General features: G+C 40.1%; 1 protein-coding gene and 1 long non-coding RNA gene across 2 annotated transcripts in view; both read right to left on the bottom strand.

Annotated features, from left to right (window-relative positions):
- The window catches only part of LOC116695735 (EVI5-like protein), a 74,551-nt gene that overhangs the window by 22,009 nt on the left and 36,383 nt on the right, over nucleotides 1-16,159 (bottom strand). The gene's annotated exons all lie outside the window — the stretch shown is intronic.
- LOC116695291 (uncharacterized) lies at nucleotides 2,340-3,992 on the bottom strand. Its single transcript, XR_004333414.1, has 3 exons — nucleotides 3,937-3,992; nucleotides 2,917-2,949; nucleotides 2,340-2,523 (listed from the first exon to the last, which is right to left on the bottom strand). It is a non-coding gene; the product is annotated as an uncharacterized LOC116695291 (long non-coding RNA).

Genomic DNA, 16,159 nt, shown 5'->3' with positions numbered 1-16,159 from the left:
TTAAAACAAGACAGAAAGGGCAAATTTGGCAAGACAAAAGTTTTGTCGCCTATACAGAAAATGAACAAATTTACTACAATACTAAAATATGTCAACAAATTAAAAAGTGTGCTGTGAGATTCAAATTTAATATCTTGTATGACTTCCATGAGCTTGAAGGACTGCATCCATGCGGTTTGGCAAGGATTCACAATGTATTATGAAGTCATCAGGAATAGCTAGGAAAGCAGTCTTGCATGCCTCCCAGAGTTCATCATATTCTTTGGTTTGGTCTTCCATGCTTCCTCTTTCATCCTACCCCACATGCTCAATGATGTTCATATCTGGTGACTGGGCCGGCCAATCCGGAGCATCTTGAACTTCTTCGCCTGAGAAGACTTGAAGTGGAGATGGAAGTATGCGTGGGCACCCTCCTGTGGAGAATTGGCCTCTTTTATGGTTGGGAATATAAGAGGTAGCTAAGATTTCTTGGTATTTGAGACTATTGATGTTGCCTTCCACCCTGTGGATCTCTCGCACACCCCATACTGGATGTAACCCCAGATCATGATTTTTCGCCACCAAACTTCATGTTTTCTAGGTGAATCTTGGATCCATGCGGGCTCCAGTAGGTCTCCAGCAATATTAGCGGCAACTTGTGTATAATTCAACAGAAGATTCATCTGAAAAATCTACTTTCTTCCACTTCTCCAGCGTCCATCCTTTTAGCAGGCTGTGGGCCTTGGAAAATGCCACACCAGTTTTTCAATGTCTTTTGTTTAGTGCTGGCTTCTGGGCACTGATCGACCATGGAGGCCATTTCGAGACAGAATCACAAAAAACCGTTCTGGTTGACACAGGGACTTCAGAGGACCAGGTCTGGTGGAGCTCTGCTGCAGTGGAAAATGGGCTGGCCTTGGATTTTCGAGCCAAACAACGGTCCTCTCGAGCAGTTGTCTTGCGAGGTCAGCCTGACCTGGTCAAAAACATCTCCAGTGTCTTCAAATGTTTTTTAATCCTCTGTACTTGACACTGAGACACATTGAAGGTGTCGCCACATAGCAGTGGATTGGTCTTCAGCCTCTTGATAATCAAAACTTTAGTCTCAGGGTGAATCTTAGGCATGTTTGCAGAGGTCTAGTTGCAGTTGATGTGAAGGTCTAGTGTACTGGGGTTGTTTTTATACACACACTGAGACCTAATTGATCCTATTAGTCACAGGTGAGCTATATGACAAGGCAACGACACTTATGTCTTGTGTAAAATTGACTCAATGGGCTTTACCAAGCTGTGATATTAGAATACTTTTTGACAGTTTCTTTTTGCACTGAAACATTATTACAAAAGCTGTTGGGATTAAAATGAGCCATTTCTTGTAAATAAATCTTGATTAGAATAATTTCAGCAGCAACTTCAAGTCAATTTGTACACAAGTGACAAGACTTTTGTCAGGGACTGTATGTTGGCTTAGATTTAGGCAGACATCATGTCTGAGGCAACACACCTTTTCCATATCCAGGATCTTGTCTTGCATCTCCTTGAGAGCGACTGAGACTCTGCCTCCTTCAGCGGGCCTGCACAAGCTCTCTCTCCAGCTGCAGCACGGACTCCTCGGAGTACGAGGGGCTCTTTTCTACAACAGGACATGTGCATGAGCACAGACAACACAGCAGAGCTACAAAATTGGAGTGTTGCTGTGTGTCCTCAGTTTGGCATTAAGAGCAAAATATTCAACACCAGTAAAATAATTATAATAAAAAAATAATTCCGCCCATCAAAACATGCTCAGCTAATATCTTCTTGATGAAAATACTAGGCTGAAGAAAAATACACACACCAGTGCCTCTTTACTCCCCACTACAAAGAATTCAACCCTAATTGCAGCTGACAAACACCATTTTGCCTTTCACATTACTAATTCATGACTGCTCATTGAGAAGCAAGATAGCAAATTATGTAAAATCTTGTAATGTTGCACATTAACACCTGGAATCCAACCATCAATGTCAAGAATGTTGGTCAATAGATATGCAACGAGAGGATTCTGTGTACAGGTTGCCATGTGTGAAATCTACCAGCATGTGAGACAACTGTTACAAATTCATGAATGCAGTTCTGAGAATGCAGAAGATTGTAAATGGTGGCTGAACTGTAAAGTACTCCGTGTCTCAATTTGAATTCATGCATGCCAAAACAGATTATTACCCAGAGTTGATGTGGATAGTAAGAAAAGCTGATCTGCTACTGCTTGGACTTTTTTTGCAAGGCAATATGTCAACAGGGCGAGGTGGGGGGTGGGGTCCTTAATAGTCTCAACGCCACGGTTTCTGTCACAGACGTGTGCCGGATCTGAGCCAGTGCACCTGCCAGCTGGGGACTCTGTAGCCCTCCTTACCGCTTGCGGCTGCTGCTGCTGGAACTGCCTGATGGTTGTCTTGGCCTGCTCTAGCAGAGCACTGGCCTCTTCACCTTGCTGTTTGACTGTGGCCAGCTCCGCTTGACCAGGTAGTTCTCCTCTGCCTCCTGAGCTCGAGTCACTTGTCCCTTGGGACATAACCAACGAGGAGGTGGTGGCGTGAGCACGACAAGAAGTAAAAGAGAGTGCGGAATGGGTGGGCAAATCAGAGCAGAAGATGAGGGATTGGGTTTTCTAAGGACATGCTTAACTCTAACAACCTGTAATTTATATTCTGTTTAGCTTTATTCAGCATGATTTGTGATTCTCTCACTTTATGCCACAATGTGGTTTCATGCACTTATTTAACAATCAGTTATCATAATCTGGTTTAATTTTAATTCAGAGAATCATTAATGTTAATTAGATTCTGTATTATACTGTGTCCTTCATTCTGCTAGTCAAAGCATGCAATGCTAAGGAGAGAAGAAGAGGAAAGGTGCAACATGAGTAATTGGGTAAAGAGAAAATAAGGAATATACCTGGATCAATCTATCTGCCAAGGAAGCACTTTCCTACAAAACAGAAATATCAACAAGGGACAGCAGAGAGAGACAATCCAGAGGACAGTTTAAAGCACACAAATAGAACAATGATTGTTGTAAGAGAAGAAATGCAATGTTCATTTCCCACCAGAAATGTTTTTTACAGACTGCAGAATCATGTTTACATTAAGAGTGAAGAAAAGAACATTGCATGCAGGTGTGGTTGAAAAGGTGCAAATAACTGGTGACAAAAAATTATTTAAAAACAAATTAGGCAGTGCTGATAACAGTGACAGGTTTTAGACAGGAAGAAGCACAGGACAGGTCTAGTAATAGCAGAGTGAAGTATGGAAGAACAGCACAATAACAGGCAAAGTAGCTATGTGTTGTTAAACTGAGCAGAAGCTATGGGCTTGGTGTGGTATATTGGCATGTTAGAAATTAAAAAGGTCATGGGAGTTATGTGACAGAGATACGTCAAAGAGCAGCCGCCGCTGCTGGTTGTAGTAACAGATTATTTAGATTACATGTTCTCCCTGCAGGCAAACATGGCGTGCTCTTGCTATCCCTGGCAGACCTCATGCATGGTGCCTTTACCTGACAGACAAAAAGTTGCAGAATGATACAAAACGGTGCAACTTGGATGCGTGCTTTGTATCAACTTGAACAGCATCAAGCAGCTACTTTCACATTCAAACTTGGCTAATTACCGTCTCTGCTTCAGTTAGTGTCTTTATTCGAGCCACACAGACAGTCACCATAATGACACCAAGACAAGTTCAAGTCCAAATCTGTCTTTTGTTTATCTGCAATTAGAAAGTGCCATAACTGTACCGTCAACCAGTGATGGTTTATCATGAGAGGACTTTCAACTAGCAGAGCCCAGTTTACACTGCTTCATTAAAAGATGCATGAGCAGACACAATGGATGGGTTATGTAATGTTGATGAGTAAGAAGCGTTGTCTGACTGTTTACTCTGTTTTACCAAGGACCTGTGACAAACACTGCGTTACCACTTTCTCTAGTGTATCTATCCTCTGCTTCAGGAGCCTGTTCTCTGTCCGCAACCTCTGCAAAACAAAATTTAACACATATTGACATTCAACAAGTACGCATATTGGGGCCTTCAAAACATTTCTTTGACACTCATAAATCTCACGCACCTTTATTCCACCTGCTCCTCCATCTCTTGTTTTTATGTGTGTATTCTTTCTCAACCTGAAAACATTTCACAGACATTCAGTAAAGACAAAAATATTAAATGAAGACATATAAAAATCTGTCTAACGTGGGTGGAGTACTTTGTCTCGCTTTGCTAGACCTTCCTCTGCCATGCTGCTTGAGGAAGGTCTGGCTAGTCCACACAGCATTCCGGGATGGGAGAAAAAACGTTCTCTGGTTCATTGGCTTCTTTAAACCAATCAAATCGTCATGGGTGGCGCTAAGCGCTGCATGGAGGCCCGTTTACTCTGGAAAATAGCCGCGGGAAGAAAATTGTTTTGGTGTAACGGTACCTCAAAAGTTGTTTTAGTTGTCAAACAGAAAACTCTGACAGATCAAATCAGTCTAGCTAGCGTCTGATTACCCTACAGAGATCTGAGGAGCAGTTAATCATAGTCCTCAAAAATTCACCAGAGTTTAAAATTACAACAGAGGAAGCAAAATATCAAAATAATATTGCAAGAAAAAGATAGTTTTCCACACCATGATAAAAACAAGCTAACTAATACAATGTTTTAGTTTTGTAGCCTAAAATTTAGTAGGCTAAAAGCAGTAGGCTAAAATCTTATGAGTCTCAATACAAATGTTCATCACAAACTCAGGAGAGGCTGCTGAATAATGTATTGAAGTAATGACTGAAAGTTTTATATAAAGTACTTATGAAATAGTTACAGAAAACTTTTAGTTTAATAGAACTTAAAGAGGGAACCCAGAACAATAAAGATCAATGAATTGCAGTCAATGAGATGGGCTCTTACAAGATGGGCTTCTTTTTTTTAAATGCTTAAGCAAAAGGAGAGGTTGGGCAGATGTGGATGAATTGAGTGTTGTGCTTACTTTTTCATCTTCTTGGCGTTGGTATTTAACTTGATAAGCAGCTGGATGACCTTATCTGGCCCACTGTCAAAGCTGGTGTGGGATGACCCTCTGAAAATGCTGGAGCAGAGTAAGGAATCAGAGGCAGGAAAAATGCCACACAGACAGTAAAAGTGTACTCAAACTAATGTAGCACTCTGATGCCTTAGTTAGGTGTTATCTGAGCTCCAAAACACTACATCAAACATCAGCATGTATACAGGTACGGGTTGGGATTACAAATGTATACAATTATCTGGGTGTGGTGGAGTTCCTCCCTTTAGACCAGAATCTGACAGCATCTGAGCTGCTATAATGACGATGGCATGGTGTCATGGTGCTATACTGCAACCTTCCCTCCATGTCAAGCTGGATGAGTTCAGTTGGTTTCATCTGAAGGAGGCTAGTCCCACACGGAAACTACCTCCAGACCCTGAAGAAGGATCACCAGTAATGACTAAGGAGTCATTTTAAAAAAGAAATAAAATAAATACATAAATAAAAAATTAAAAATTACAAGAAAGCAATGTTCTTTGTGTTGTGAAATCTTATTTAAAGGGTATTCAAGAAATACATTTTTTTTACAACAGGGCTCAAGGGAGTGTGAAGCAACTCACTGTTACATTAAATGGGGGCTGTAGTGTTTCGTTTTTCTCCAAACAGTGGTGCAAATGGATAAGCTTTCGAGACAGTTAACTTCTTGTAATCTACAATGTATTGTTTTCAAAGTAGTTCTTCTTCTCATTCTTCTACGCAGTAGAAGAATGTTAACTTACATATTTTCTAAGTCGAAAACACTTACTTACTGTTCCTTTTAGATTTCACAACTGCATGTTCAGAGATGGGAAGTAAAAAAGTACAAATACTTTGTTACTGTACTTGGTAGATTTTTCCGATATTTTTACTTTCCTACTTTTTAGTGGCAACTTTTTACATTTACTCATTACATTAGCATAATATTGGTAATTCTACCCTTACATTTTTAAAAATGGCTCGTTATTTAGTTTTGTAAAAGAGGTCGTCATTTCGGAAAATGGCACGGACAACCCGCCTACAACACACGGAGCAGAAGTGAGAGATAAGAAAAAGCTGTCCGGAGGATAATCAGTTGAGATTGGTGTGTGAGGCCTTGAGAACTTTAAGTGTATAAATTATGTTGTCAGTTCATTTAAGCCTGTTGTTGTATTGGTCTATAGTTCTTGCACATTTAAAGTAAGTTAGCTAGTGATTTGTTGTTTGTTTCTACACCTGTTAAATGGGTTGCGTGTTGCACAAAAGAGAGAAGTTGTCTCCGTTTGTGCTTTAACAAACACACCGGGTTGAAGTTGGAAACCAGAATCAGCTTTAAATACAGTTCAATCTAGTCCTCACAAAAAGTTTCAAATAATTATGATGGAGTTACCGTTATATTGTTCGCGTCATCATACCATATTCAATCTAATTGGATGGGAATATGCTGTATTTTGCACTTGAGGCACCACTAGACAACTTGACAGATTTGGATTCTGCATTCATTTTGAGGCAAATCATTGTGGCTTGATGGTGCTGACAGTAGCACATAGCATGGATGGCACATGATGGAAAATTAAGAAAACGGAGATCCCAGAGATTCGGCAGACAGCAGCAGGACATTTCCAATACTCCTCGGCCTATCTGAGAGAGATGTTTGAGATAGTAGACATCAAGAATGACTCCTGGTGAAATGAGCAGCATAACTCTAAAAGTATGGGAAGTTTTAATTATATCTGTTTAGTAATTCCTATTAATTTTTTATTTATTTTCAGAAGCCATATTTGAGCAGACACACATGCAGTGCCTTGCGAAAGTATTCGGCCCCTTGAACTTTTCAACCTTTGACACATTTCAGGCTTCAAAACATAAAGATATAAAAATTTTATTTTTGTGAGAACACCAACAAGTGGGACACAATTGTGGAAGTGGAACGAAATCTATTGGATAATTTAAACTTTTTTAGCAAATAAAAAACTGAAAAGTGGTGCGTGCAAAATTATTCGGCCCCTTTACTTTCAGTGCAGCAAACTCACTCCAGAAGTTCAGCGAGGATCTGAATGAGCCAATGTTGTCCTAAATGACTGAGGGTGATAATAGAATCCACCTGTGTGTGATCAAGTCTTGTATAAATGCAATGCTCTGTGATAGTCTCAGGTTCTGTTGAAAGCGCAGAGAGACATCAGAAACCCAAGGAACACACAGGCAGGCGTAATACTGTTGTGGAGAAGTTTAAAGCCCGATTTGGATACAAAAAGATTTCCCAAGCTTTAAACATCCCAAGGAGCACTGTGCAAGCGATCATTTTGAAATGGAAGGAGTATCAGACCACTGCAATCTACCAAGACCTGGCCGTCCCTGTAAACTTCAGCTCAGACAAGGAGAAGACTGATCAGAGATGCAGCCAAGAGGTCCATGATCACTCTGGATGAACTGCAGAGAACTACAAGTGAGGTGGGGAGAGTCTGTCCATAGGACAACAATCAGTCGTACACTGCACAAATCTGGCCTTTATGGAAGAGTGGCAAGAAGAAAGCCATTCTCAAAGATATCCATAAAAAGTCTCGTCTAAAGTTTGCCACAAGCCACCTGGGAGACACACCAAACATGTGGAAGAGGTGCTTGGTCAGATGAAACCAAAATCGAACTTTTTGGCCACAATGCAAACGATTGTTTGGCGTGTAAAAAGCAACAAGCTCATCACCTCAACAACACATCCCCACTGTCAAACATGGTGGTGGCAGCATCATGGTTTGGGCCTGCTTTCTCAGCAGGGACAGAAAAAAAATCTACAAAGGAATGGTTCACAAATAACGTATCCAGGTGTTAGAATGGCCAAGTCAAAGTCAGACCTGAATCCAATCGAGAATCTGTGGAAAGAACTGAAAACTGCTGTTCACAAACGCTCTCCATCCAACTCACTGAGCTCGAGCTGTTTTGAAGGAAGAATGGGCAAGAATTTCAGTCTCCATGTGCAAAACTGTAGAGACTACCCCAGCGACTTGCAGCTGGAATCGCAGCAAAAGGTGGCTCTACAAAAGTATTAACGCAAGGGGGCGAATAATTTTGCAACGCACCCCTTTCAGTTTTTTATTTGCTAAAAAAGTTTATAAAGATACCAATGGATTTCGTTTCACTTCACAACAGTGTCCCACTTGTTGGTGATTCTTCACAAAAAATAAATTTTATATCTTTATGTTTGAAGCCTGAAATGTGTCAAAAGGTTGAAAAGTTCAAGGCGGGGCGAATACTTCGCAAGGCACTGTAATGGAGATTCCCTTAATGTACAGGGGAAGATTAAAAAAGAGAAACTGGATCTGTAAATTCTCACAGAATCACAATTGAACTCATATCTTGCTGCCTCAGTCAGAATCTGGCATCTGGCCAATGGCATATAAAGAGCCTTTTTTCCTGAGTTCTCAGCTTGCCTTGTAGTAAATGTGTCGGCAGGTAGCTTTGCATTAAAATTGGGTGCCATTTGCAAGGCCACTTTACTTTTATACTTTAAACAAATTTCCAAGCGTACTTTTGTTACTTTTCTTGAGTAAAGAAGTTAAATCAGACTCTACCAGAGTATTTTTTAACACTGTAATTCTACTTAAGTACGGGAAGGTGAGTACTTTTGCCGTCTCTGTGCATGTTTGACATTTTGTCTGAGGCTATTAGCCACAGTGACAGACAGTAAGTGCAACAGCAGGATAATGTTCAACCGTTTGAAGACAAACGGAGACCAGCGAAAGTGAAAATTGCAAAATAAAATGCTAAAAAACAGAATGACAAATATGCACAGATTCATTATTTACGAGACTGATACGTAAGAAGACACATGATATCCTTGAAAGCGGTGACAGCTCTGAGAAAAGCCGCAGTTCTTTTTAACTGACCTCAAATGAAGATGTCAAACCTCTTGTGGCGACGGGCAGTGGGAAGGAGGTGGGGAAGATGGTAAGGAACCAGGAGGAGGATACATGGAAGTGTGAAAGTTGAGCCTGAAAATGAATATGCAGCTCGGGAGTTGTCCTGCATGGAAATAGGGATCACACCATTATCAATGTACATGACTACATTTTGATATCAGTCATCAGTTCTTGAAACAGTTTTTACAACCAAGTATGAGGTATCTACTGGATCATACTCTCAAAATGGTACAGCAGAGTCCCAGCTCAGCCATACTGGGTTTGAAGAGCTCGTAATCTGTAGTCCTGCATCAATTTCACAAACACACAGAAAGCCTCCTCTTCTGGCATCTAGAAAAATAACACAATAAAAAGCAAACCGCAAATCGTCAAACTATTTGTGGGAAGTGCTGATCAGTGTGTTGTGTGCATGTGGGTTATGATTGGATATTACCTGCATGAGTAGCCGTCCTACAATGAATGCACTCCTTGACAATAGCCAACTTCACGGTCAACCAGAGAATATGCCTGAGGTAATAGATTAGCTTTGGATGAGTCTCGTGAAGGTTGTACCACACAAATACCTCTTTTAACTTATCTGTACACATGATTATCAGTTCATCTGATACAATTTGTCCTCAAACACACAACAGAGACTTACCTTCATAACATTGAAGAGCACTTCCTGGCCCAAGCTGTCTTCTCCTTAAAGAATTCATGTTCAGGATAGTTGCGGCGTGTCTCTGCGAATCAGCTTCTCACAGGGTGATGTCATCTTTAGGATTCTGAGTATTGATCCTTGATGGCATATTCTGGGCGTTGCACAACAACTGCCACACTATTGCCGAAAGTGGTGAGGAATCCCTTTTGACAAGACCTGTGAAAAATGTAAAGAACTTTTTTTAAATTGAAATTTTTGTGCATTTTAAAGACAATATTGAGGTAATTAAATGGGCAATTGTGGAGTGTCTTTGTTATTTTTTTATGTCGACACCAGTGTAAGCGGGTAAGCATATGGCTTCCTGTGAGACTTGCATTTCTTACAAACAGGATACAGCCATGAGCATAATTTGTTCTCAGTATGTATTTCCTATTCAGCTGGTATGACCTTATATGATTTCCACTGACAAATATATATTGTCAGTGAGGCACTTTGTAGTGTGATTTGTTTACAATATTACTGCTGACACAATTTGAATAAGTAATTCCTGTGCTGACAGGGAAACACTGGTCTTTCATGCTGTGATGAGTGTGTGTGTGTCGTGCATCTGGTCAGCCCAGGGTGCATTGGAGCATAGGTCCACCCACACAGGCTTTTAGCAGGGGACCTCTCTCACAGATCAGACGACAAAGCAATCTTTGTATTAGTACAATGCACTCTCTATATCTGCTGTGTCTGAACAAAAGCTGCTTCTGAGGCACACCACGTAATGCTAGATATTATGAAAACCATCAATGTTTTTTATGTGTTTATGCTGTTCAGAAATTATTAGGTATACAGTAGATGTGCAGGAAATATTTGAATATCACATTGAACCAGATTTCCACCAAACTAAACTATTTTAGCTTTGGCTAGTAGTAGGTCTCGATGAAATATAAAGTATTGAAAGTATGAACAATCAGGGGTTTGCTGACAAGGACAGAAAGGAAGGTTCCTCCTTTGTGCAACAGAGAACTGGGTTTCTTTGTAAGCCAAGGGGAAGAAAACCATTTGGATGTGAAAACAGCCTAGTCTAGTTGCAACCAACCAGTCCTTACTACTTCTGTTAAATAAAATAACACCCATCGATGTTCCCAGGTCTTGGCAAACACTCCCATACACAAACAGTGACAAGAAGAAAAACAGAAACCCTGCCCATGCAGAAGGCGTTCATACGTTTGGATATGTGTGGCTTCATCAACAGACACATATGCATCAACAGGGTTGAGAAGCACACATGTCCACACTTGGATTTGCATGTGAATCGATTACAGACTTTAGTTTAACCATTAATTTTACGATTATTACATCCGTATATTTAAAAAAATATATATTATTTTTAAAGTTAAAAATGTTTGTTGCAATCAATACATTTTTTTTTAAATAGGCTAGACAATATCTGCTACTGGAGTTAACTTGCTTAGTGCAACACAGAATATGCCAAGCAGATTCACAGCTACTTGGAGTTTGTGCGGTGCAACAGGACATTAGCTCGCGGGAAAGCTGCGGACTTTGTCGGTCGGAAGCGGGTCAGGAAAGTAGATGCATGTGTCCACATCAAGTCACGTAAAACCGTGGCTGTGCGACTGTGTGTGGTCGTGGAATGTATGAAGAGCCTCCGGACGGGTGAAACTGGACTCAGTTGCCTGTGTCTGTTACAGTTAATGTTAGGTTAACGAGGGTGAATTAATGGTCAGAAATAAAAATCTAAATTAACATCCCAGTGATGATCACATAGTTGGGGTTGCATAAATATGCTTTGCATCATGTGAATATTTAAACTTACATGCATGGGAATTGGCCCGAGCAGTTGATTTGCCCACCGTAAATTCACATCTTTGCACTGACTTTGTATGTAATCATGCCGCAACTCCAGCGAATGTGGGCGGTGTGAACACAGCACTTGGAGATAAACATACCCAAGAATACCAAATACCTGGGCACCATGATCACATCCACCGTTTGCAGTTGCACATATGGAAACTACAGGCTCTTGAGGAGTCATGACTCAGTCATGACACTGCCATGACTCTGCCCATTATCAAAAATGTTATTCAACAAAGTACTTACCAGGGTTTTTCTATCTTTCACTTTTAATGTAATAGGGTTATCACAAGACCTCATAGAGTAATCCTAGAAACAAGAAACCTAAAATAGTTTGCACGTCAAGAACTAAAACAACAATGTCAAGGACAACACTGCAGTGTCAACTAGACCAAAGAAAGCAGTTGAAAATTTTATGACAAGTAAACATTGAAACAGATATGTCATTGTAGCATTCATTCTAGAGCTGATACAAAGCTTATGAAACATATGTATCACAAGAGTGACCTGTGTAACCTAGATTTTACTTTTACTAAGTTTAAAGCTAGCACCCAAAACCGTTTATTGAAGCTTCTCTGGGACAAGCCTCTATGGTAGCCCGTAAAACCACTGGGGTATGAAACATAATTTGTGTTGTTTGTTACAACCCCCACGTAGCTGCACAACAGCATTGTCAGGCTCTCAATATACAGTTACCCCTTTTGCAGAAACAAGATGATTGCAAACACTTGAGCAAAAGCCGTAAACCCAGGTAACACATACAAAGTCTTACTACTAGATGGCTCTCCAAAAATATGTAAAAAATAATAAAAAACAAGATAAGAAAAGCATGGGTGTATAAATAAAACAAAAAAAACAATATTATATAACCATTTCCAGTATTTTTGGCAAAAGCACCAGACCTTATGCGGGGGTGACCCCGAATAGTTGAGTATGCGATGCTTTGATTGAAGGAGCTGACTCAACTGTCAATATCACAGTCGAATCTTCGTAGAAACATTGTAACTAACAAAAAAAATTTTTAAATTGATTTTTTTCCCCCCATAAAGTCCCTACGCTTTATCCAAAAAGTTAGCTAGGCCCCTCCAATGCATTTTCTGTCTGCTAAAGAGAGCCAATCCAAAAGGTTCCTATAATGCTATCTGCCTGCAGAGACTAATACAAGGCCCTCCTGCTTGAATCAGTTAGGGTTATATTGGCTGAGAAGCTGCCTTTCCCCTGAAACCAATTCCTTGTCAATAAAAAGTGTAAAAATAAGATTAAATGATAAATATCATGAATAAAATGGATGATAAAAATAAACAATGCATTAATCTCTGACATGGTCTGGATGACAGCATCTGATTGGCACACTCAACCCACTGCATTCCGTCTAAATTGCTGTGCGAACAGCAAACAATCGTTTTCCAATACACAAAAATAGAAATAATAACCGCTAACATAGAGCATTATTATAGATTTATTGTACAAAATCTCAGAATAGACACAGCAGTTCCCGGCTGGATTACAAAGAGTTGAGTAGTAATTCTGGAAGGAATATGATTGCACGGACCTCATTGAAACACTGCGCTCTTAACCTCTGAATAAAAAAAGTAAGTCTATACATTGCACTCTGAAGATATTGGACTATAACACCAAAGCTATATTTGAGTGATATGACATTGTTGGCTACAGGGGGTTAGCCATGTTTTCAGCAGACGGGTCAAATGTGTCTCAGTAATCTCTAATGCAGTCATATTTCAGTAAGCTCTTAAGCAGGTATGCACAAGACTTGGTCGGCTGACACTTCACAGGTAGTCCTGTGTCTCACCTTAAGCTGCTTTTCTTTCTTCTTGCGCCACTCTCCCACTCATTGACAAATCGTCCCCACAGGATCACGTGTCCTCCTCAAGGTGGGAGAGGTTGGAGGAGGCAGAGGAGTGGACACCAGGGAGGAGCCATGTTCGCCTGGAGCCATTCATTGAGCGCAGCGATTGTGCTTCGCTCTAGCAGCCTGTAGGGAAGATAAAAGGGAGGAAGTAGTTTAACATGGTGTATAGACAACAACATTATTGTTATCGGTCCACTAAGAGTGGTTGTTTTTAATTATTCATCAAAATCTAATCGTCAAAACCTAAATGTCTCTTCTCAAAGGAGACTATTCAAAAACAGTTAATTCACCAATTTTCAAGATATTAGAGTATCAAAACATGCATCCCTATTATTACTCCTGTTTTTCTAATCCAAACAAATAAAGATGTTATAATACTGACGGAAATACACAGAAATATAAGATAACATTTCGAAAAGCAGCATGAATCATGGAGAACATGTTTCACATCCTGTGTGAATTAGGGACCTCTTTCACCAACCAGAGTTTGGCATGTTGGCACAGTGGAAAGATAGTTTTTATTTTGTTTTGTGTCGAGTTTTATGATGAGTAAATGATGAGAGCAATGCCCCCAACCTGTTGCGGCACATGGTCGTCACCTCTAAATTTGGTAACTTTCGCTTTCAGTTTAACACAGTTGGCAAGGAAGAAACGGGTTTGTCTGTACAAACATCGGTTATTCTTTATGTACAGACCACAGGGCGTCAATCAGCCTTAAATATGTGGTCAGGAGAGAAAACACCACACTGGGGGAAAAGGAAAAAAAAAGTTTCTGAAGTGTGGGGGAAAACATGAGAGATTGCTTTATGTAAAAGAGTGTTTCTTAACAGTGTTATAGGCAGACAGTCATTTAGATTTGGAGATAACAACACATTCACAGGGTATTTTGTCTGTACGTCCTCTGGTGTTCAAGAGAGGATTTGCAACGAAACAATGCGTTGAGCATAAACTTCTCCGTGCATTCTCATGGAAGCGGTACCGTCTACTGCAGCCGTGGATGGTGTTGAGTGCGAGAATACCCGCACCTTAAAGTCAACTAAGGTCAGTTTTAAAAAAAACATTCGAACTACTTTCATTGCTTTCATTACTTTTCATTCAACAATGTTCTGAAACATGCCATTTACAACCAATTGCGACTTGAAGCACATCCACAATATGTTTGCATCTACATATACAAGAGCAAGTATAACAGATTTCCCTCAACAATTTCCAGACCTAACAGCATCATAGACATATGTGGATGTGTTTGAAGAGTGCAGGGTGGTCAATAGTAGTCCTTAAATTCTGATAAATCTGGACAATTTGCAAGCGGTGATTGTGGCTAACAGACAAACTAGGGGTTGTGACGAGACGCTTACTCCACGAGACGAGAACCATCACGAGATTGGGTTCACGAGAACGAGACGGAGCGAGATTTAAAAAAAAAAATAAAGAAATCCTTGATGAAATATATGAATGGAAAATAGTTTTTTATTCAACTGAAAAAATCACAAAATGCAAAACAATTAGGTGCTGTATACTGTTATTTAAAAAAAAAAAACAGTATAAATAAAAAAATGTGTAAATAACAGAAAATAACACTTTAAATGCAAACAGTAAGTGTATCAATACCAAAGTACTGCTCTCTTAAAACTACAAGTGCAAACAGAAACAAATTTTTAAATTTTTTTAATGTTTTGTTCGCGGGTGCAGTGAGGTAGTAGAGAGTGTGTGGGTGGTGCTGAAGTGTTTTTGCATAGTGCTCGTGTTAGCCGCGTATACCGGCATTTTTTTTTACAATGTTTACATATTGGTGTGTCTTTGTCTGTCAACTCTTTCGCCGTTTATCATTTCCGCAGTAAACCAAAATGTTGCCACACAAATGATTTTAAAAGTGGCGGGGGGATCTCCAATAGTAATTCACGCTCCATCACGCTGACATCACAGCGCCTCACGAGACAACTTTTCACTCGACCGAGAAATCTGACGAGATCTCGTTTAAACGACGATCTCGTCACACCTAGACAAAACTACATCCTTTTTTAAAAATTAAAGTCACCCACATTTCTAGATTAGTTGCTAAACTTGTAAATTCTTTTATTGATTGATTTATTGCAGCTTGTGGACAGTAAAACAAGCCAGTATATCACAGGTGACTGATAACCAGCAGCCATTTCACCTCTGAACTCTGAACTGGCTGAAAAACTCTATAACAGGTCTGTTTGGAAGCAAACAATGAATATGAATGACCAATTAATTTTATCTGGTCAGCATTATAAGGATATAATAGTATAAATCTTGTACTGTATCAGGTTTGTCATTGGAGTTACCGACAGAGACAAACTGACCCATCAAGGATCATGTGCAGAGAAAAAGAAGCTGTGACTACCCACCTTATCTGCACAGAGGAGCTCTGACATACACATAAAGGCTCAACACCTGATCTCGGAAAAAGGCCTGGCCCTCACTGGAGCCGTTACGTTACTGAGGGTGCTCCCGAATGGCTAGAGAGCTACAGACAACTTTGGGTCGTGCTGGATGGAGTAAAATGGATGGCCAGAAGAAAGACCAGCCTGCCCAACAGAGCTTTTATACTTGTATTCAACTCCTAACAGAGCTAAAAAAGTGAATCAAAAGGACATCTTTTGGCTAGAATTTGGCAGGAATTCCCATTATCAAGCTTTTCAGTTGGTCCGTATACACACTGCAGTAAAAGGCTGTGTTACGCATGAACCGAAGATACTCCAAACTTCACTGTTTTCTAGGTGAATCTTGGATCCATGCGGGCTCCAGTAGGTCTCCAGCAATATTAGCGGCAACTGTGGTATAATTCAACAGAAGATTCATCTGAAAAATCTACTTTCTTCCACTTCTCCAGCGTCCAT

This window comes from Etheostoma spectabile, chromosome 9, assembly GCF_008692095.1.
Source record: "Etheostoma spectabile isolate EspeVRDwgs_2016 chromosome 9, UIUC_Espe_1.0, whole genome shotgun sequence".
In the NCBI taxonomy this organism is placed as follows: domain Eukaryota; kingdom Metazoa; phylum Chordata; class Actinopteri; order Perciformes; family Percidae; genus Etheostoma; species Etheostoma spectabile.
Note: the sequence above shows the minus strand (reverse complement) of the source record. Positions and strands in the feature narration are given on the sequence as shown.